Source organism: Sipha flava, unplaced genomic scaffold (genome assembly GCF_003268045.1).
Source record: "Sipha flava isolate LNK unplaced genomic scaffold, YSA_version1 77_pilon_pilon, whole genome shotgun sequence".
NCBI classification, from domain to species: Eukaryota; Metazoa; Arthropoda; class Insecta; order Hemiptera; family Aphididae; genus Sipha; species Sipha flava.
Genome location: NW_020273617.1, coordinates 594,353 through 619,467, shown reverse-complemented (window position 1 = coordinate 619,467; position 25,115 = coordinate 594,353). Strand labels below are relative to the sequence as shown.

At 25.0% G+C, this 25,115-nt stretch overlaps 1 protein-coding gene across 6 annotated transcripts in view; it reads right to left on the bottom strand.

Annotated features, from left to right (window-relative positions):
* The window catches only part of LOC112692837 (octopamine receptor beta-2R-like), a 186,934-nt gene that overhangs the window by 126,826 nt on the left and 34,993 nt on the right, over window positions 1–25,115 (bottom strand). For 4 of the 6 annotated variants that reach the window (XM_025567645.1, XM_025567644.1, XM_025567648.1 and 1 more), the window contains exon 2: window positions 11,555–11,577. The exons of the other annotated variants lie outside the window; for them this stretch is intronic. The gene's annotated coding sequence lies outside the window, so the exon portion shown is untranslated. The remainder of the gene's footprint in view (window positions 1–11,554; window positions 11,578–25,115) is intronic. 6 annotated transcript variants of the gene reach the window in all.

Here is a 25,115-nt window from a genome sequence, read left to right as displayed (position 1 = left end):
AAAATTTATCATTGGTCCTTTTCTAAGATATAAAAACGTGAGGAGAATTCACTACCTCGATGTGAATATTACATTTTATAACTGTACTTATACTGTATATTGGAATAACATATACTCTATAAATTCAATCCGAAATATTTTTAGACAAATTTATTTATTGATTATTCTTTTATAATAATTAAATTATATAAGGACATAGGTCAAGCACTGAAAATCAATTGAAAAATAAAAAAAATATGAAAGATGATTTATCTAATAAAAATATTTATTGGAGAATACAGGTTAGATATATGTACTGTTATAATATGAAATATAATCGTTTTTAATATAATTAAGTAAAATTTTTCATAGAAAATATTTCAATTTATTACTGTCAAATAGCTAAAAAAAAAACCAAATTAACAATAAAAATATATTGTTATAATCTATATAATGAATTATATTAAAAGGAATAAAATGTGTTTATATGTACCAAACATTTTTTTTTATCATACATAATAATTTTTTAACGAATCATTTTGAACATTTAAAAATAACTACTCGTAATTTCATATTTTCATCGATCTATTTACCATTGTAAATTTAATACATTTTTGAATAGCTAAAAAAATAAATGTTAAGCTAATTATTATAATTATTTATTTATTTTTTTTTTGTATTTCTTATTTTCTGAATGAATCTGTTGTATGTAAATCATATTTTACCTATTAATTTTTTCAAGACATATCTCAATAAAAAAAATAATGTTTATGAATATTTTTAAATTTAGAAATCAGTAGAATTTTTCGTTTAATATGAGTTTAGTTTTTCAGTAGTACATTATACCAATTTCTTTAATTTAAATATATTTTTTTTTATTATTATTTGCATATAAAGTTAATTTCATGAAAAGGTTTGATTGTTGAAAACAACAAAAATATTCAAATATGTGTGCCAAATTTAATCTTTACGATCTTCCTTTGAATAATTTTAAACTTTTTACTATAACCTATGACATTTGAGATATATTAACATGGTATTCTTTTTACTCTGTATATATTTAGTTTACGTTAAAAGTTTTTGTAAAGTTTACCGTATCCATTCAATCGTGCAGGGTTTTATCAAATAAAATATATGTTAATATGATTTACAAGTAAGAAATTTCTAAAGAAATAATTTGTCCATGCCAATAAAACTAACATAAATATAATGCAAAAAAATTAAAAATGGGCACTTATATTATTTTTAAGAAATTTATAACTTACATAGAAGCTATTGTCAATTAAAGACAATTTAAAGATAAAAAAAATGTTTATGGTTTTAGTTCTAGTTTTTAAGCCAAAGAAATTTTTTCCGTCTAAATGTTCTTTATTTTAATGGAAACTTAATATGTTGTAATAGGAATCCATACATTAATTATATATACTAAAATTAAATAATAAATAATATTAGAATATTTTTTTTTCATTTATTTTAACTATTTTTTTATATGTTACCACTTTATAAGGTTATACCTAACCACTCGGGTCTCGGCAAAAATCATTATGATATATTTGAGTAAAAATATAGAATTTAGAATTCAACGTAAGATCCAGCAACAAAAAGGTAAGTGCTAGAGTGTAAATAGGGAATGCATTATTCAGCTCTTAAAGTGTTCAAGACAAATACGTGAATAGACGACCTTATAACACCTTTCAACTTGGTGATTGGCTCATGATGTACTGCTATTAAGCTCTTTAATCACTATTCTGCTATATTCTAAGCTCTTTTGAACATGAAATATATATTCACAAACACGGCCAAATATTTGATCACCTTAAATTAATTTACGCTAATCCTCCTTGTCATCATTGAAAAATAAAATACCCATTCTAAAGAAAAGAAAATTATAATACAGTTATCTATTTAATGAGTGACACAAATTATACTTTTACGTGAGTATTTCAATAAAATTTATAACTGCTTTTATTTATAATTTTATTTTTATTTTATTTTTTTTACTCTCGTAGACATACATTCTTATGTAAAATGTAATCTGTAGATAAATGTTAGTTATTAAAAGTGACATTATATTTTTAGAAAATTCGATGATAACAATTGTCTTATTTGATAATTACTTTTTATAATTATTGAGGATAAATAAAATACATTTTCTTATATTTTTATAAAATTATATAATATTATGAATATTATATTATATAGTCACTAAATGTCCATCTATAGTAACATAGTACGTTCATACATAATACGTTATCTCCATAATGTACTTATATCGTATGTATGGATCATGTGAATATATCCGTGTACATTTCCGGAACATTAATCACACACGTCAGCCTCTATAATATGAAATTGCAGGGATGCACGTTATCATTGAATTACTTTTAGTGTAATAAAGCAGATATAAGACAAAATGTTGAAAAATTAATGTTATAATGAAACAAATACTGTTAGGGAGTTTAAAAAAAATAATTACCAAGTTAATTAGTTTAAAATCAAAAGTAGATATTTTTTTAAATGTATTTCTCCATCAAAACAATATAATATGTTTTTACATGACTACTAGCATTTATTAGTCCATGAATAAATCAACTATCTATAATTTATTGCCTTTTCGAAAAAAAAAAAAATTCTATTTTATATCAAAATAATATATTAGATCAAGAAAAATGTTCTCGTGCTTAAACAGAAAGCATTGTAATATTTATTTTAATAAATTATATTATATTATGAATATCTACCTTGTATTCATATTTTAATATTTATAAATTACTAATGAAATACATGTATAAAAAAATTGATTATTATTCAATGATCATGCATAGCAAAACACACAAGGCACTGAAGATTATAAACAATTAAAATAAACATTTACTAATCAAACTCTACATTGATTAAAAATAATTAAACCCTTTGAATTTGAAATCAAGAAAATATTCAATTAAAACTTTTTACCAAGTAGAGGAAAGTTAAAAAAAATCTACTTCTGTCATTGAATCTCTTCAAACTCAACATTTTTTTTTTAAATATTTAAATATTAAAATACCTAGTACACCTTAATTTAAACAATAGGAACAATAGACCTTTATGGAATCATATGTGTACGTAAGAGTATGTGATGGATAATTTATTGAAAAGTCACACAAAATATTTAACAATTTTATTACGAATTGATCTTGAATTAACTTTAATGAATAATTAAAAATATATATAAAAATGTAAGTTAATATTGAAGGTATACTTATAAAACAAACCGGGTTCATTCTGGGATATGAATGCTAATTAATGTGTATGCACACGTGTCGTTTTTCTTTACTGTTATTTTAACTTTTATATAGACCATGTTTTCAGAATTTTCGACATTGATATTTCATCAAACAAGTAATATTTTACCATCCAACATAATTAGTTAAAAATGTTGAATCCAACGTAACGGTGTAATACATTTGTTTCTTATACGTCGAATACTATGAGTAAACAGATTATTTTAACCATTGTCGTCGTCATCATCATTAATTATTATCTAATGGTCAATTTTTAATCTAAAGTTTATATGAAATGAAAAAAAAATCGAAAATATAAGTATCGTTAATGCATTTTTATAATGCTTTCGGAAATAAAAATAGAAATCAAAAAATTTGTTCTGTAATTTAAACGTAAATTAATATGGTTTTAATTAAATTCTATCGACTTGCCCTTATATTGTTCTGGGTGTTATATCCGATTATTCAGTTATTATTAATTATTAATTAGTATTACGAATTTACCAAGAAGTCTTGGAATATAATTTATTATAGCAATGAGGTATACTCGTTTCATAATACCGAACAGTTAATTTTATATTAATTGGTGATTATTATTGATGTAATAAATTTACATCACTGAGACTCAACAATATTATATTTGTGTGAACTTATTGAAAATATCGAAAATAAGTATGACCATTTATATAATTTTTAACCTACAATGAGTCTTATACAAACTTCTGAAGTTTTGATATCCCAACTACACACAGTTGGTTTCATATCTCGTATTTCAAATTCTTTATGTTCTTTAGATTTTCGTTTTATTATTATAAGCGAAAATGTGAGGCGAAGAATAATAAAATATACCAATAATAGATTTATATGTACCAGTATTAATTAATATAGATAATCTCAGATAATGATATGAATATAATTACATTCAATAGCAAGAAATGTATGTATTTATGGCTTAGTTAATGATAAATATATAGTATTTGAGTGGAATTAAATATTCATAATTTATGTTAAATAATTTCTATTGTCAATAAACGTTACAACTAATGAAACAAATTTGTACAAATATTTTTTTTCCTCGTTCCGATTAAATTCAATGATCTTATGTTCATATAATTTATTGTAATATACTTAGTTTTATTCATTAACTACAAAAAAATTTGTACAAGTTTTCTGTCTTTTCGTTAAAATTTTCGTTTAATAAATCATTATTATATTATGCATCAATTTACTTTTAATAATGTGTATTTAAATTTAAAATTGCAGATTTATAAGGAATATAATAAATACATATATGTATCATTAAAAAATAAATTATATTGTTAATGTTGTTTCTTTTATGGTGTTTACTTCTATCACAATCACGTCATACACTTTTATTTACTGGTAAATCATTTCGATAATGAAATAGTCAATGAACGTTAACAGTGTTTCCAATATTTTAATTAATTTCACAACAAAATTATGTTACATACTTTTTTATATTCATACTAGCTGTAGTAAGCCTTGATAATTCAGAAAAAAAACTGAGCACATTAACAGTTTTAAACAAATATTTCCCGTTATAAAAAAAAGTAATCTAATAAATGTCTACGAAAACTGTACAATGTTGAATAATCATTATTACTTACATTAAATAATGCAAATTTTAAGTTTAATGGTCACTCAAGAATAACATAACATTTTAACACTAATATATATATATATAGTATACTTATAAGGTAAAGAGAATAATGAAACTGTTTAGAACTCTTGGAAATATTCAATAAATACAGGGTAATTTCCAATACATGGTCAAGTTTATGTATAGGTACATTACAAAATATACATGCATACACAAACATCATAATCGCGTATAACTCAGAGTATGTTAATCTTTCATTTAAATAATATATAATATTTGTTTTTGTTCGATTACATTTATTGGGATCACTTTATACTTATGACTGCTTGTTAACAAATTATAGCCGTAATTTATCATGCTTACTTTAGATTCGTTAAAATGTTTTTTTTTTATTTGTTTATTTGTTTACAGCCTCCTCGACTATACATCCAAGCATAGCTGTCTCCATAAATCACGATTTTGGGTCAACATATGCCAATTTTCATCCGAGTAGAAGTCCACTACATCCCTCTTGACATAATCGTTAAAAGAATGTAAAATAAAATATAGTTGTCTAAGGTGAACTAACTATATGAAAGCCTTAACATTTTATTTCATTAAAACTAATAGAAATTAAAAAAAAAAAAAAGTAAAAATAACTTATTCGTTTAAACTAATAGTTTTATATATTATTTTTAACTCATGTTATGAATCGTCTTATGACATAATGTGTTTTAATTAACACTTAAATATTATAAAGACAGTTTTCAATTTTCAATAAAATGCCTTATATTAATCTATATGAACTTATACTTCTGCTACTATACACATATTGTTCAGACCACCATTATTCAACCATAGGATCACGATTACATAGACAATGGACAGTGTTGGTCAGAGAAAAAACCTTTTATTTATATTTTAAAAAGAGAAAATAAATACTTAACATTTTTTTTATTTTCTGTAAGAAGTGTTTATTATTTTTCATACAAGTGATAGTAAATATTTTTTTAACTGGTAGTAAAACCGATATTTATAGAATCATACCATGAGTATTTTTTACTTGGGTACTGAGAGGAGGAAAAGTCGTGAGGTAACTTACTTTATTTATTTTTTTCTATTTTGGAAGTAATAACACTAAAATTATGAAAAACTATGGATTAAACTATATTAGCTTAGAATATTATATATCCATAGTAACATAGATTAATTTTAATGAGAATATAATTTAAAGTAAAAATAATTTTCAATTTATACATATAATACAATCAATATAGCCTTTTAATATTCTAAGAAGTAAATATTTTATACTTATAAATACACTAGCTAAACCTAATATTGAATTTATTTTAGAAACTATTGAGTTCTAATTTATTTTTGAAAACTTACACAATAAATCAACGATAAAGAGTGTAACTTGTATTTCTGTTCGATGATAAATGGTTTAATATATCCTTTATATCTCACTTGTCTTTATTAATTTAACCCATGCCCAGTTCTTATTATGCCGGCAATACACATTTGCCGAGACATCACGAGAGCAGCCAAGCACGAGAATAAACTAGATGCATTCGTGTCATCCTACCTCGCTTCAACGGCCCTCGGTCGGAAGGTGGTTATTTGTGCCCGAGTCAAAGGACACGAGACCAATCATGCCAGTAATCTAAGGTAAACCAAGAATGTACTGCATGCACTCGCACTTCCTCGCCTAGCCTTAATTCTCTCCGAGAGTTTCACCGAGACTATCTCGATGAATGTGTACTACCGGCATTATAATATCGCTCTTTAGTCGATCTGAGAATAATTTGAAAGTTTTATAAATAAAACGAGAACTTATGTACCACAGACACCGGATACTCTGTTTTAATAGTTTATGACCCACGAAGTTTTCCAAACTCCAATTTTGATTAAAATAAAACAGTTTGGTGAGAATAAATAAATAATCGAGCAAAATATCTGAGAACTTTTGATTGATTTAAGTTTCCTTGAAAATATTATTTAGTATCGGTGGATATTGTACATAATTTTTCAAGTAAATCGTCGGTGTTTTTCTGAATTATTTTAACTTCAATTACTGATAACTAGGGCCCGGATTTAAATGTACTTAAAACCATACAAATATTCGTATGCTCTAAAAAATAGTCGAAAATGTCCTTAAAAAATGAATTTTACCATAAAAATTACATATTTTTTTTTTTTATTTTAGACATTATCCAACACACTATTTAATACATTAAAATGACAAACACACGTAATACGAGCAACGTCTTCGATGTAATATTAACTGACTAATTATTTGTTATTAGACCAAATACTGGTGACGTTCCATAGTCTATAATAAATTAAGATAAGATAAAAACTGAATTGAAAAATAAAGATTGACAATGAGTATGGAAAAACCCGATAAACCTATTTAAATATCAAGAAAATAATTTGTCTTTTGATGTTATTTTGAATAGGCTAAATTTGTTTAGTATATCGAACAAATATGCATTAAAAACCAACAAAATGACCCAAAAATACTAAAAATGCTCTAAAAATGATAAAACGTCAAAATATGCAAAATAAAATTTGAAGTTTTGAAACCCTCGTTACATGAAACAAATTATGTTCCTAGAGAGCATTGTGTATGATCAACCAAAAACTTATGCACTTTGCATTGAAATCCGGGCCCTACTGATAACCATTACAATTGTAAAATTTCATTGACAGCGAAACACTAAGGAACTCGTTTTATTAAATAGATACATTCTCTAACACTAATGAAGTAAATTTCGATATTGAGAAAAATTCAAACCAAAATAATTGTCAAGAAATAAAATCAAAATATTTTTATTAGTTACATTAAGCTAATAAAAATTACTTAATTAAATGCATATATTTATCTATTAACGTGATACCTATGAGAACAAAACTTAAAAATGTTTAGTAACTGATAAAATAAATTACTAAATATTTTGAACTATATGTTATCTATTATTTGTGTGCAATTTAGTATATTAAGCTATTGTTTTTTACTTATAAAACAATATTTAGAAAAGCTAAAGGAACTATAATAGTACTCATTATTCAAGACTTCGAGTATTTTTCAATGTTGGAAGAACTCAAAAATTTAATATATATGTTAAAAAACAGAAATGTTGATATATTAATTAGAAAATCATTTTCTTTAGTCTTTAGGCTATTTAGTTCATTCTATTTTATATATTTCTATTTAATTCATTCGTCTAAGTGTAAATACTAAATATAATGTTTTGAAAATTTTGACTTACATTAAAAGGTCATGACAGGGTCAAACATCATACAAAATATGATATAAAATTTAGCATTATTAAATTATATTAAACATGATTAAAATTAAAAGTTATTAAAGTATTTAAATTCAAAAATGTTAAGTAATTGCACAACAGTTTTGCCTTTCATTTCTTTATGAATATTTAATTCCTATATTATAATGAAAAATATATATTGATGGAGGAACAAGATTTTTATTTTAGTATTAGGTACTGTTTTCTCGATGATATACCAATAAAATTGATTTTCTGTTTATATATTGTAATATATTTTAATTTGTCACAATATTTGTGATAAGTTATGCATGAACAATTCTATTATCTTATTTGTAAATATATAAATAAACATTTTGTATTTTTATTATAAATATATTTCATTTTTAAAATTGTATCCATAGATAATTAGACACTACTTGGACCTTTATTTTAATAAAATGCTAAAAACATGTAACGGAGCACATACTCAGACAAAAACGACCCTTTTCAGGGCCACCAAGAACAACATTGTGATGATGTAAAATGGCATGAAGGCAACCAATACAGCGGAGGAATAATGTCGTTTTACATCGTCGGCTGGATAGATAAAAATTCGACCAATAAGAATGGAGCGTCGATGTCCGATTGGGTATATATACCGGTCACTTCGGAGCATCGATACTCCATACGCAGGTGTCTTCCAAGGTTCCTGTATTTTCCCGACTATTTATTTGACTTACATCAACGATATTCCAATGACCTTCAAAGCATCTCTCTCGTTATTCGCCAATAATACAATGTTCCTTTCCACAGACAAAAACCCTAAACGTGCAGCCAGACAACTACAACACCAACTCGACAACGTAATAACCTGGTTTCACAGATGGCGCATTAAAATTAACTCATTCAAAACTGTAGTAGGTGTTATTTTCGGACGAACAAACACAACACACATACTGAAACTTACACTCGATAACCAAACCGTAAACTGGTCCAAACAAACTTAATATCTTGGCGTCACTATCGGGCGCAAACTCACTTTCGGACAACATGTCCAAAACATAACTAAAAAGGCTACCCGCATACGTGGAATGCTTTACCCCATACTAAACTGAACTAGCCCCATCCCAATCAAAACAAAATTTAACATATTCAAACTCTACGTCTCTCCTATTCTCACATATTCAGGCTCTTCCTGGACACCTTTTATCGGTCTCAGTCTCTGGAGACGCATTGAATCCGTCCAAAACATCGGCATCCGTACGATAACAGGTATGCCCACCATCGTCAAAAATTCGGTCTTTCTTAAATCTGCAAACATTAAATCGATCAAACACTCCGTTCACTCTCAATCCAAAACGATGTTTTGCAAAAACTCCTTCTCTGACCATGACTACATCCGCCTCCTAGGAAAAATGCACTCCCCTCCAATCACCAACCAACTACTCAAACCTTACCCACTCGATTGGATACACCAACCAAACTAATCTTTACCATCTCCGATAATTTCCCACCTCTAGTAGAGGCGCAAGCCTGGAATAGTTCACGGCATAGCTACTCTCCCAAAGCAAAGCAAACATTGGAACTCCATTCTTTTATTCACAACGATCAACATCCAAAAGATAAGTAGAATAAAAGCACCCGATGGCAATTACGACGACGACTGTTGCAGAGATTACGATGACAACGGCGAATACAACGAAGGCAATTGCGGCGTTCACGGCTACCTCGAAGACTACAAAGTGACTGCGGCAACCACGGCCGTGAAAAACAAACACGAATCCGGCTCCAGCGGCATTTACACGCAGGACTCCGCGATTCATGGACATATTCGTCGACACTAAAAACGACCTTTTTCAGGGCCAATATCCGTAAAAACCATTCCAGCGCACTTGCACAAATGTCCGCTGGTAAAAGTGATCACGTTCGATACGCTTGCTGACTTAAGTCTGCTGTTGACCGTGTATCCAATTCTCTATCGCACCTGCTCAGATCCGATACCGCCCGCCGCGACCGCTTATTCGAGCCAGCCACGCAGCCCGGAGTAATTTTATTTAATTAATCGTATTACTTTTATTTAATGTTAAATAAATAACTTGATATTTATTTCGTGTACATTTATATAAAGGTCCGGGTTAGGTCAGTAACCCCGGCACACCGTTTCAAACAATCACATTTTCTTTTCTCAGGATAATAAACGAATTAAAATGAAATATTCATAGGACTATGTATAAATAAAAACGTATCAGTAAACTAAGATACAAAATGTACTTTATATAATATATAACTCTAGATAATAGCTATTGGTCTTTAGCATGCTTGTTTATATGAAAAAAAGAATTTTTTAAACGATTTCGGAACTTCACCATAAACAATGCAAATATTTAGCAATATTATTGCATAATTATTAAATACAATTAATACAATAGAATAGTATAAGTTTTGAAATTCTTCAACAACATGAATAGCAATATGTTATGTTATAGTATATTACATATTCATATGTATACTGTATAAACAGTATAAACTGACGTTTTCTATGAACATATATATATATATATATATATATATATATACTAAAATACCTACTTGTTTATTAAAAATGAATCTTAATAATGAATTATCAAGAATTTTAAATTAGTTTTCGAGATTACATTACTATTTAAAACAACAAAAATCAGTCGTTTTTATTTATGGTTTGTATAATATATAATGTCAAAGTTCTTAATATATATAAATATAAAAATATATTAAATATAATTCAATATTTAACAACTAAATTTACTTTTGTTTAGTTTAAATCAATTTCAAAAGAAAATTTCGTTCATCTAAATACATAAAACAATACCGAAGACAATGTATATTTTTATTAATCCAAAATAACCTTTATGTACTTATTATTTATTATTTAAAAATCATACAGTATAAACATTAATAAACTATTGTAATCATAATGCGGTTTTTTATAAAAACACATTTACATAAATAATATTTTATACCAGTATAATATTATGAAAAATAAATCTATTTTAATGTGAAATAACACTGTAATATAATTATTTTAATATTTAAATATAATACAGTTGTTTAATTTTTGACATAAACTCCCAATCCATTGAAATTAAAAAATGACAGTGAGATCATATTATATTTTCTATAATTTGATAATAACGATAATTATATCATAAGTACTCGAAAACAAAGTATAAATACACTTCTTCGGTTATTTTAAACATTTATAACATCTTATTACTATTATTATTTATAAATTGTAAATATAAATTAAAAAAAAAAACTTTTTCGATTCTTAAATTATAGTGAATATCTATATTTAACTCTCGGACCTAATCAAATTTTTATTCAAATACCTAACCTATATAAGACCTATATACCAACCGAAACTTAATAAATTTATAATGATTTAACTTTTGTGGTTAACTTACCCAAAACAGCTGTCAAAAATCACCTATAACAAGTAAAAACAAAATTAATATTTAAAGAAACATGACATATAACTGTAATATTTACTATCAATATTGTATAAAAAAATCACGAAAACATATTTACTTAATTGTTTAACGAAGAACTATATATTTAGTATAGGTTCTGTACAGATAATAATGATTAGATAAACGCGCGTCATTTTAAGTTACATGTAACTATGTTGTAATAATGAAAAAATATTGTCAAAAACAATAGGCTCATAGTTATTGAATCTTAAAAATTAAGCTAAGTTTGATAATACATTAACAATGAAATAATATTTCATATAAAAAAATTTCTTTTCGAAATAAGTACCCTTAAGTTTTTTATTCATTACAGCATGCTATTTTTAATCCATGATTATACAAAGTGTGTCTATGTAGTACAAAAGTATAATCGTTTGCTAACTAAAACAATCTACTCTGACATCTAGCCCATAAAATTTAATAATGAAAAAAAAGCCCATACTTTTTTTATGATAGTATAATATAAATATAATATGATACATATATTTACTACTTACTTACCCCGATAAAAAAAAAAGTCTACTTATTTTTAATAAGTTATTACAACACTGATCCATCAAAAATATAATGATGTGTAAGTATAAATTATGAACGAATATGAAATATTTTTTCTTATGCAGTCGAGTCGCGATAACTTGAAGTTGAAAGGGGATAAAAATTCACTTCGAGATATGTATTATTCAAGATATCTAACTAATTTATAGAGGAAGAATTTTCTAGAGGAATAAAACACAATTTGAGTAGTCAAGTTTTTTGAGTTATCGAGGTTCGAGTTATCACGACTTGATTGTATTATGTATATAGAATTGTATTTCAATAATTTATAACTATTTTAATACTAAATAGTCACATGTTACAGAAAGAAATTTGAGTGAATGATATTTTTTTAAACGTATTCAACTCATAGACTAGAACCCAAGAAAAAAAGACTGGTTTTGGACCGAAACCGTTAAATAGTGCTAGAACCGAAACTTTAGTCAGAATCCGTAATAACATTTAAGAAGCAAGTAAAACAGAAATTTATATTTAAAATTGAATAATTAATGATGACAAATAAGAAGAAAAAATACAATTTTTTTCAAATTAAATCATGTATTACTCTATACATGATATGTATTGTAAGGTTATTTATACAAAAATTAAATTATTTTCTTTCAATCAATTAAATTGTATATACAGTAAAAACTCTTTATAACGAATCTGAAGGGACCAAGAGATTTCTTTCGTTATAGAAATTTTTCGTAATAGAGAGGGTTTAAAAAAAAACAAAATTTTAATTATTTATGTATAAAGGTATGTACATATGTAATATTATAGATCAAACACATCATTATTTTTACATTCTATTATATTTAAGTATTATATTAAATTATTATTATTACTATACATATTAAATATAATTTAATTTTTATTCTATTTCTTTATTTGAAATGAACATATCTATTCAATATCGATAGTAACAATATTATAAGTAGATAATGAAAGAATGTAATTATTCTGGGAAATTTCGGCATTATTGCAGATTATTTTTATAATTTATATATGTAAATAAGTACGATAACATGTAAATTGTATTATAAAACATAAAATATTGTTTCGTTATTGAGAGTGACTAATACGTTATAGAGAATGAATTGACTAATGAGATGTATATATAACTAACTAAAACTAACTAACCAACCACTATTATGTAATATTTATGTTATACAGAGTTTTTCATTGTAAAGAGTTTTGTTATAAAGAGTTTTTACTGTAATTCAATAATCAAATTTTTGGTGAGATTTCAACAATTATTATGAATATCTAAATTTTATATTTCTCCTAAAATAAGTATAAAGTTTATACATTTTTAAAATCCACCTTTGTCCTCCTTAATCTATATATGCTTCGACAAATTATTAAAAAATTGCACTCCTTATTATATAGATTTTATGGTTAAAAATTTATACCCATCGTAATAGATTATCATGTTTGAATTAATATTTAAAAAATAAACTTTAATGATTGTAATAAAAAAAGTTAATATAATCTGTGGTTATTTTAAGAAGTACAAAATCCCTTGTCCCCCTAGTCATGTTATGACGAACTTTTGATCGTACCATACAAACGGTTTTAGACGACGAAAATCGAATCATGGGCGTATGTTTTCCATTAATATCAGTTACATTCAAGATTTGTCAGCCAAATAGAGTTCAAATAAATTATACCAAGAGGAGACGATTTAAATGTAATACGAATTCAAGTAAACCAAAAATGAGAAATGAACTTAATGAAAAAATCGGAGACTAATGAAAAAAAAAGAAAAAAAAAATGCTAAAGAGTCCTTATATGGAAATATGTCTTATACGTAATCATTAATTATATTTATTCAGTTGGTAGTATATAGTATATTGGTATAAATAACCTTTTTTTTACAAACAAATTTTCTAATGACAAAAATTAAATATAAATTCCATTTCTTTCGTTAATCTGGTAATATTTAAATAAGGTATGGTTTTTAATTATTAATACAAGACATTATCATTTCTTATGCATTCCATTTCCAAAGTTTTTCTTTTTGAGGTCTCCGAAAGTTTTGAAATGAATGAGACTAATTATTAGTTTAAATTACAATGTTCTCTAATGTGACGATTTTTTTTACCTTTTAGTTTTGTACAGGTAAAATGTATTATTATTGTACCAAACATCAAACAAAAGTTACGTACAACTACCAATAAGCATTATGTAAATTATTTTGGTAGTATTTACTGTTTAAAGTATCTTAAATTTACTTAGTAGATATGCGAAAACTTTCTAATCGAAAAAGTAAATAATAATGATCAACATCATACATGGGTGAAAAAACTATATGTTAATCATAAATTGATTAAAAATTAAATCGTATAATTTAAATTGTTTTAAGTATTAAATTAGTTAATCACATTCGAATAAAACTTTCAGGCTTTGAGCGAAACGAGAAATACATAATTTGTTTTACAAGTACGTATAATAGACTTTATACATTTACTTGGCTTTACAATTTTAAAGATAGGAAAAGTACTCTGTAAGTTGCATGATGTACAATTTATTATGTATTAACTAAATCGAATACCTACAAAAACAATTTTTCTTTGAATCGTTTTTAGAATATTAAAATAATAAATGTCTCTAGATTTATACATCGACACGTACCCGACTTAGTTGTCAATATGAATCGATGATTCGTTTGAATATTATGTTGTATTAAATATTTTTTCCACGAATAAACAAAAATGTATTCTGTTCGAATAAGATAATATGCGTTTTGTCAAATTAGCGAATAAATAAATGCGTATTTAGGGATCGACTTAATGATATAAAATTAAACAAGACATTTTGACAACTGCTATCCAGGCGTTATAAATTACAGCCGTCGCAACTTTTTTCTAAAACCAACGTAGCTCAAGCAGATGTAGTAGTCGATCATACAGAACACGTACATGCGTAATTTGTCCATAATAATATAGATACCGTATGAATGTTAACATAATTTATTGGACACAGTCACGTATAAGGGGATTTTCTTATATTTTGATATTCTTATTTTTTTCCTAATTTTTTTTTTTTACATACTATGTGATGCGGGTAGTAAAGTGATGACGGATTCGAGTGCACAATTTGCATTTTGACCAGTAATACAAGCAGAAATTCGTCCCGGAAAATCCGTGATCCTTTGATTATTTAATTTTTTTCTTATTAATTTCGTTTGAATGTAATTTAAGTATCTTTGGGACCCATTTACGCATAAAAAACGAAATGAATCAAATGTTGTTTTATTTTTAACGCGAAATGTAGGCGGTACGAAAAGAAAATTAAGTAAATCACAAAAAGAAACCGAATTTACTTGGTTGATGCAATATCATGACTTTGTTTTCATGCAAGTTTATTGATTAAAATTGTTTCAGGGAACCTAGTCTGATTGTCCAAAACGATGTTTCGTGTCATATCTCGTACGTTGAGTGTGTTTGTTAAAAATAATACAACGCAGCTGGTGCCACTAGAGATACCGCCTTTGACGGAGTAACCATAAAAACAAAATTAAGATAAGGTAAGGCGCAATATTCGTTCTCCGAAACAATAAGAACAACAATAAAAATTTTCGTATACTTTTTATTCGTAGGTTAATTGATAATTAGGTATCTATTTAATTTTAATATAATATAAGACCCATAAAATAAATTTTATATTATAACTAATTAAAAATATTTTATTAATAAAGGACGAATGCTTTGATTTTAAGCTTAAATAGTCGAGTAAAAATAATTCTAATTCTAATTTTTTTCATCAAAAAGTTCTAATTCCCTTGAATATTTTGGTTGGTAATTTAATTGTAGGTACATTTTATTTGTCCATCTTTTCGGTCTTCAATTAATGTTCTGATGACTTTTGAATGTATAAGCAAATAAATAGAAAAATAATTAACCTTTCCTACAAAACTTCGTTTCATTACAATTATGGCAGATAAAAGTTGGTGTACTCATAGAATAGATTGGTGTGCGAAGGGAATAATCAAAAATAGTCTGTTTGTAATGGTCGTCAGGTATACATACACATAAATATATATATATGTAACTCTGTTGCCATGTATGTGTGAATTTATAATTTGCTTTACATAATAGTCGGCTCGTTGGTGTATTTACTGTAACATGACATTGAATTGATTTAAACGGTTGAGTCGGCCAAAAATTATACTTCTACGCCGAGTTTAAAAATAAAACTCGTGTATATAAAAATAAGGCGTACAAGGATAATTAAATAAAGTAAGTGAACGAATAATACCCATTAGGAATTATATTTAACAAAACACAACAAGTGTGATACGCTAGAATATTTTTTATTTGTAATTTATAGTGTAGCTTTGATACTATGTTACTTACACGATTTACATTGTAGGTAATTACTCAGATATAAAATTGTAATTCAATCGAATACCATTTATATTAATAGGAATACAACTATTGAAGTGAAATGTTTTAATAGGTGTTAGTTAAAAATGTCAGTATAATTATTTTATTTTTTATTTCATAATATCTACATTCAATATAGTTCATGTGTGGTTACTGATTTTAAATCTGTTGATTTCTATGCATTCTCACTGAATGAAGTAATTCAAAGTATCTTGATTAATTAACACGTTATGAATCAATTTTTAAAAATTTATGTTCTTTCTAATTTAAGTATATATATAGTATACTTATAAAGTTGATAGAATTATCAAACTATTTAGAACTCTTGAAAATGTAATATATATATATATATATATATTTTTTCCATACTTTTCTCCAAAGTTACAATACGTAGGTACTAAACGATTGTTACTTTTTCAGTTATATTATGAAAGGTTTATTTGAATTTTAACTGAAGTATAAACTATCATAAAGCTATGTAAGCAAAGTGTTTTTGAAAAACTATAACAATGGTTTTCTTGATAAATTAACAATATAAAACGGTTCAAGTAATAAACGATGTATAGGTACTGTCAAAACAAATTCCGACTTAAATATAAAAGTACTGTATTTATTTGTAACGTGTTCTTCGGTACAGTGATTTATGAAAATAGTAATAAATATGAATCATCAATTATACTACAGGGTTTTTGTTTGATTCTAAACTATCCCAAGTATACTTTGTAGAATCATCCGTACAGCAAAATGAAAATAATAGTTATCAAAATAGTATCAATTTCAGTATGATTAGTTCAATAATTGGTACAAGGACCGTTTTTTTTTTTTTTTTGTTATGAACTTATGAATTGTTTATATTTTGTGCATATTCCGTTTCCCTTGAATAGTTTTCAAAATATATTAAATAGCATATTATTCCTTTTAAGTCTAGAAACATGACTATCAATAGGTGTAAATCAAAGTTGACCTATGTTCATATATAATATATTATTAAATATATGGCCAATTTCTAAATATGAATTGAAATACTTTTGAATAATAGATATGTTGTATAAATATAAATTTATTTATGCAGCTACCAGTATAACTGTTTAGTTCATCAATTACATAAAAAATAATTGTATTCTTTTTAATATTACAATATGTACATTTAGTACATTTACTCAGAATTGTATTTACTCATGTTATTCTAAACTTCAATATGCGCAATTTATAATATCAATATATACATGAAAAAAACACAAACATCAATCAATTATGTTTGTAAGAATTTTTAATTTGAACATTTAAAAAGTATCCAATAATAAATCATATTCATCGAAAAAAGCTACAAAATATTTTTATCTGAAAAATAATCTAACACGAAAATTATAAAAAAAAGAGGTATCTATTATGTTTTTAATTTAAAACGTATTTTAATGTTCCTGAATAGTTCAAATCAATTGTTAAATTTTTACAATGGCAAGAAGTTAAAATATCAAACTATAGCTAAGTATAACATTGTATTTTAAAAATTAAATAAATGTGCAAAATAAAATTTGGTTATAATACATGAATACATAAAAAATAATTACAATTTACGAATTTAATTAATTAATTCATTTTGGTTGGGTTATAAAAATATATAAAAATAAAGTTTGATTTTATGAAAAATTAAGAGTTCTTGAGACTTAACTAAATAATTAGTTTTAATTTTAAATCATATGTTTGGGACAAATACTATCAGAAGATAATTAAACCATTGTATTCATAATAAACGAACGTCATTGAAAACTTAATATTTATGTTATAATTAAAAACAAACTGAATTTTAAAATTGTTTTACTTAAATAAATATATTGCTTAAATTAATGATTATTAACGAATTAAAAACTATTGGCTGTGAAAAATATTATATATATATATATTTCAAACTAATAGAATTTTACTAAACTTATAATAAAAATTATAAATTATAATTAATTTTACCTACAAAGAAAAATTATGAAATACCATTAGAACGAAAATTATATATTTGTTAACAAATACCATTAAATAAATTCGCCTAATAAAATTACCATCTTGTATTTTATATCTATTTTAAAATACATAAATGTATTTTGTTCAAATAATTATTTAAATTACCTTGAAAAAAGTGATATTATAGAACAGTTTTTCTAAAACTTTTAAAACTTTAATATATATATATATCATGTGTAAATGATAAAAAAAAGCTTATTAAATTTATATAATTATTTCTAATAATTTCTCACAAAATTTAATTGCCTTCTGTAGTAATTTTTTCAATATTTTGTTAGTTATTTCTTCTAAAATTAAATATTAAGTACTATTTCATGCAACTAGTAATCTTAACAATTTCATACATTTAGAAATTAAGCAAAATATTTTTTCATTTACTAAATTTAGGTATATACGTATTGTTTATAATTTGGAAACATTCGTTAAAAATATTATATTTTATCTAAGTATAGTAAACACATGCATTTAAATCAATACTAACCTAAGAGATGTACTGAAGTAGAAAAAATAAGATATGTATTTTTCAATCAAATATCAATATTTGTGTCAGCTAAATTTTATCTCGGTAAGCTACTTGTATTTGTCAACACCTTTTTGTTTGATCGATGAAAATAAATAAAAAATACACAGACTCTATATTAAGTACAGAATTATTTATTACCGGAAAAAGAATCGGAAAATACCTTCATCAAGTTATATAATAATATATTTTAAACTTTTTTTTATACTATTTTAAGGCAATAATAATGATAAATCGAATATAAAATAAAGCTAATTTTTACAAATGATTAACCAAAATAAAATATGTTTCAAGTTTTGGTATTTTTAAAATATAAACATTCCTACAAAATGATTAAATATTCTTAATATTTTCAATATAAATAGAAAAAAATATATTTCTTATCTGAAGTATAATAATATGAATAAATTAAAAAATGTCGAATCAAAAAACCATTTTCAGGTATGAAAAATACACAAATTATAAAACCAAAATGAAAGAACAATACTTTGTTAATAATTGCTTTGAAATAAATTTAAGTTCCATTTGTGAGCTTCATTTAAAACTTTTTAATTATATTATAATTTTTAAAACGTATAGTCATAAAATATTCAGAGAAGGAATAAATCACAAGCTTACAATTAAACAAATACTATTAAATTTTATCATAAAAGCTAACAAAAGGTGTCTAATATTTTATCTCATAATTTTCTATAAGCTACTGTTGAAGTAATAAGTTAGTTAAAATGTGAAAACTAAAACAATCTTCCTAATAGATATGTAATACTACAGAAATATATTTTTACTAAATAAGAAAAATACTAAATTACACTTTTTGTAAATTGTTCATACTTAAATATTAAAAATAAAAGACTGTTCCGAGAGTTACAGCACTACATTTTTATTTAGTTATAGATTTTAAATAAGTAATAGATGAAAATCATAGATTTTTTATGAACATATCCAAAGATAATTTTTACTTGATTGCAGTAGAAGAGGGGATTTTTTTTTTTTTTTAGATAAGACTTTTTTTTTTAATGCATTAAAACTTTAGTCAACACCAAAAGAGTTTTGAATTAAATTGAATAAATCTTTTTACAGATGCTTATAAAATAATATCGAAATTTACCGATATAGATGTGATGGGATTTTAGTAAAATCTTTTTTGATTCTCCAACAATACATAATCACAAATTCGAGTTCAATTACACAATAGACACACGTAGAAATTGATTTCCAAAATAAATCGTACAACTTTATCGTCTGGAAACCTTATAAATATGTGATAATATAATACGTTATTTAAATATGTAAAAATGCATCGATGGTATGGGCGGCTGCTAAATTTGGGCAAAAACAAATCAAAATAAAGAATAAAAAAATAAAAACATCTCCGGCTCCAATGAGTGTAACAAATAGTTGGTCATGTTAAGGCATCCGAATAGTCGGTGTTTCATGCATTTGGTTTCAAATAATTTTTAAAATTAATGTTTTAATGAGCTGAAAGAGCAGATACACATAAATAAATTGCATGGCTGGTACAGTTTATGTTTATTACGAAAATAAAACAGGACGGATGATAAATTAGTACGGGCAACGATAATCAAACGTGCGGATCAAATGTTAGTGGAAATAAGCCAGAAAGAAAATAACGTGTACCGGTATCGTGTACCAGTTGTTTTAGAAATAAGTCACGTTATCACACGAGTTCTTTAGAGCGAATTTTTTTTTATTCTTCTTCTCCCCATTCACTTCGCGCCCAGTAAATTCCTGTCAATAATAATTTGCTATACTATTAAAGCGGCGTGAAACCTCTTGCCGTCCTTCACCCCCCCCCTCCTTTGCTCATTTGTAAATACTTGAACGTGGTATTTTTATTTTTTTAACGCAAAGTTTGAAGGACAGGGTACCACCGATGGGTTACGTGCAGGGCATTATCAAAACCGGGCGTGTATACGAAAACCATCATCAACCGACGCTAACGATAATGTACTCAATTTGCCGGAGCAAAAACATATCCACGAGTTGCTGCATAAAAAAAACAAATAAATAAATAAAAATACAAATGCATTTTAATGGATGGGGTTTGGGACGTTGATGAAGCTTTTTATTTATTTTTTTTTCGCCAATTTCTTTCTCACTCTTAACTTGCGGCACTGAAATGATTGGCGTATTGCGGTTACGTACCACCCTACTGCTGTAACCCCTATTCATATTGAACATCAGCACGAAAACAAGGAAAAAGTATATTTAAGTAACACGTAAAAATCATAACTTTCGATGCGTTAAAATGTTTTCATAAGCTAGAATATTCAAAAAACAAAACTCCGTATCACCGTATAAATATTATTTTGATAAGTCTTGATTACGTAATTTGACATCGAAAAACGGATACATTTTATATAATTTATAAATTAAATATTAAATTAAAAAATACTACTGCTTTTGATAGATACACAATAAAATGTGTAGGCAGTAGGTTTACCGAAAAAAAATAATATTTATACTACAATATTTCAACATAATTCAAGCAACATAACATAATTCATGATCTTATAAATTGTATAATGTGCAAAATGATTAATTTTATAATATTGTAGCTTTATTATTTTTAAAATTTCAAGTTTTTCCTGCTAAAAAAGTAGCTTGAAAATTAAATATATAAATTACAAATTTAAAATATATAATTATTAAATTTAAAGTTTTTTTCTCCTTTTCTATATTTAAAAAAAGTAAAAACAAAATATTATAATATCAAAAAAATGTTTGAGGGAAACCCGAATTAAATCACCATCGGCAATGAATATTTATTGCATTTTTAAATTAATTTTTGGTATCTAAACTAATTAGAAAGTAGTATAGATCTATTGAATCAGTATTAATTTAGAGATATGTTTTGTCATTTGAATATGTCGAATACTTAAATTTTTTTTTGTTCTATCACATATAAATTGTAATCATATTTTAAATGACGTTTTAGTTTTTGATTTGTTTTTTAATCGATATTCATTAATTCATTTGTACAGATAATATTTTCTTTATACATGTATTTCAATTTAATATTAATTATGTCTCCATCTCTACTATACATATTAATTTTAGTCCAATTTTTTTATTCTGTAGGATATAATTTAAAATTTTAAAAATTACGAGTTTATTTCTTAGTAACTAATAACGGAAATAGTCCGAATACTGAACGTTGAATGTTAAACTGTACATTTATGATACTAATAACTTTAAGCTGAGATTGACTGATTCGATCATCAAGTTTGACATAAGTATTTGTGTTTTACTGAACGTCATTAATAAATCTGCAGAAAAGTATTTTTAATTTAAATGATTTTAAATGAACCATGTGCAGTCATGGTACCGGGAACATATTTTCGTCCCGTCTGTGTGCATTATTAGAATAATATCATCATAACGCCACTACTATAGACAATAACAATAAATCATCAAAATATTTTGATTTTGTTAAGTCAAACGACGTTCGTTTTTTTCGTGTTACCTTCAATTGAAGTTTGAAAATAAAAAAATAATATTAAAATATACTTAACAATTTTATTACATAACATAGGTTTGGAATTTGTTTATTACTAACTGTAGTAAACATCCCATATAAATTAATAAACTTGATATGATGGCAAACTATGTAATATATATATACAACCATATATATAACCATATTCAAGTCACATACGTGGAAACGACCGAGTTCATAGAACCGTAAAATTAGCGTGTAATTTAATTTTCTACGTGTGAACGTGGGAATTATGAATATTTGTTCATTCATTTATTAAGTGTGCGAACGTTGGCCTTGAGCATTGCTGAAATACATTCATAGAGATTCAAATTAACATTAGTATTACTTTCTAGACAATTCTCAACAATACTTATTGATCTTTAAAACGGTGTAGGTACTTGTAGATCATAATAATTTTAAAATTTAAGCTGATACTTCATCAATATATTTTAGCTAGCTGTTGGCTATGAGAAATAAGTACATTTGAGTTGTGTTTCATAGAATATTTAAGATTTATAATAATACATTCACCAGAGTACTTAAATATATAACTAAATACTATTTTTTATGCTATATATTTATTCTTCTTTAGATTAATCAGTTAGACATAAAAATAATAATTGAATCTAATTTTGAATATAATTTAATTTCATAGAACTGTATAATAATATAGTACTTGTACAACAGCAAAATTTTACATTCAAGTCCTAATATGTTTCAAGTTTAATTTAAAATAAAAATGAACAAAAACATTTTCTTATTTATGAATTAATACTGTAATACTCATTGTAATTTTGAAATTATATTCAAACATTCTTCTTATTAATTATTACATATTTATATTATTTCCTAATTGAATTTTTAATAATTAAACAAATGCAGCACTCAATTTTTATCAATTCTTATTTTTATAAGATTTTGAAAATAAACTTATTTAAAATCATTTAACCATAAATTTCAAATAAAATATGCACTTTAATTTTTATAATATACAAGTATATGGTTGAATACATTATACCACAGATTTATATTAAGTTATCGGTGTAGTAAATGAAATATTATACCCCAGAACTTAGATCATATTACAATATAATGTTAATTTATTTATTGTTCATTTTAATATCATATAAGTGCTTTGTTTCATTTTTAATTTAATTTCACACCGAGTTAAACACCTTAACAACATTTTATAATATTTCAGAAAACATTAATTTTACAGTTCATTAATAACAAATCTATTGCGATTACTATAGTTATTCGTTAAAGAAATAGTGCAATTATTAATATTTCACATCTGCTTCATAAACAGATGTAGAAATACCTTCGGTGGAAAATAAAAATTTTCCCAGGAATATTTTGAAAAATATCGATGACAATATTCCATTCGAGAAAATTTCGTTCTCTGACCCCATCATAATGTGTTTTATTCTATGAAGTTGTTCAAAATCCCGAAAGCCTAAAAAAAAATTACTCACTCCTAAGTCAGAATTCTAGTGACATTTACTCAAACGTTGCCGTCCATAGCTTTTCTGAAAGTTCAACCTTTTCCTGGTTTAATATAAAACGTACATTATAAATATATATATATATAAAATAAATAAACCTTTTTGAAAGACCTTTAAACGACTGAATTGTTGCCAAAGAATAAAAGGAAACGCGAGTAAAACCCTCCACATGTTTTCGAAATGAGTATTGCCTGAATAAAATATCGCTTAAGCATACACGACTTGCCTATCCTCCTAAATGTGGCCGATAAGTATTTCTTAAGACATTTTATTTGTTTACTTTTTTAATCTCACTATATCGTTAGTTGTTTGTGTACATTGGCATACGTTTATTTTGATGCATGTATTTGAACCGAAAAGAACAATACAGTTGCCTCAATGTAAAACAAACGGTTTGACGTTTTTATTATTTTCGTACGAGAAACTGATTACATTTATGTTAATAAAATATAGATAAGAGAAATTGTAATGCATATGTATTAGAAACTAATATTAAATTACAGTCAACACACAATAATCACTTGGTGATCTTTTTGGAATTTAAAATTATATGAATTGTAAATTTAATGAAATTAATTTATCAAACAATGACGTAATAATGTTTTCTTGCCAAGATATTTTTATTTCTCAGATTAGGTATCAATAAATATATCACTATTATTATATATATACTTGCAATTAACTTAGGATGATAAGCTTTGTACTTTTGACATTTTTGTGTACAAGCATTTTTAAATTCAAAAATTATATTGCTAACTATCGTGTAATAATAATGGCTACTCCTAAACAAATAAATATTGTAAACCATATACGTTGTGTTTACCGAATACATACAATTACGTTTTTTATGATATTCACGTAAAATCAATTATATTTGATTAGTGTATCTTAGTGTATAAGTATATGTATATATTTTATGATTTCAATACGTAATAAAATATCGATTGTTCACAATTTTTATGTTTTAATATATAATACGGTCAGGCTCAATATTTATTAACTATCTATTTTTAAATATATATATATA